The sequence below is a fragment of the Pteropus vampyrus genome, unplaced genomic scaffold (assembly GCF_000151845.1).
Source record: "Pteropus vampyrus isolate Shadow unplaced genomic scaffold, Pvam_2.0 Scaffold742, whole genome shotgun sequence".
Classification (NCBI taxonomy): Eukaryota; Metazoa; Chordata; class Mammalia; order Chiroptera; family Pteropodidae; genus Pteropus; species Pteropus vampyrus.
In genome coordinates this window covers 11533-12019 of record NW_011889523.1, presented here as the reverse complement: position 1 = coordinate 12019, position 487 = coordinate 11533, and the positions used below count along the sequence as shown (strand labels likewise).

Genomic DNA, 487 nt, shown 5'->3' with positions numbered 1-487 from the left:
TGTTTAATTCTGTGTTTACCGTGTAGATTAGAAATGAGGTTACGGGCAGGTCGCCATGCAAGCAAGTGGGATGGCAACGCAGATGCACCCCAGGTACCCGTAAGGGCGCGCCTCCCTTCCTGTACGCTGTGCTACTCGAGGCGGGTGCTGTCGCGCATGCGCACCACGAAGCGGAGTTATCATTTCCTCTTAGACTCAGCTGCGCAGGTTGGAGCGTCTGATAGGCCCGGTCCTGTTTGTCGACTGACTCTGAACTCCTGGTGGCTTTTAAACTTTCGAATGGGTAGATGTGGTCTACGGCCACACCACCCTGAACAAGCCTGATCCGGTCTGATCTCGGAAGCTAAGCAGGGTCGAGCTTGGTTAGTACTTGGATGGGAGACCACCTAGGAAGACCAGGTGCTGTAGGTGTAAAAAATAAAAATAAAAAAAGAAAGGATTGTAAGCTGACAAGGTCCTTGCAATCTGTGAGGTCAACCAAGGGGTG

General features: G+C 52.0%; 1 pseudogene; it reads left to right on the top strand.

Moving 5' to 3' along the window:
• Positions 1-292: 292 nt before the first annotated feature.
• On the top strand, positions 293-411 carry LOC111734053 (annotated as a pseudogene).
• Positions 412-487: the final 76 nt, after the last annotated feature.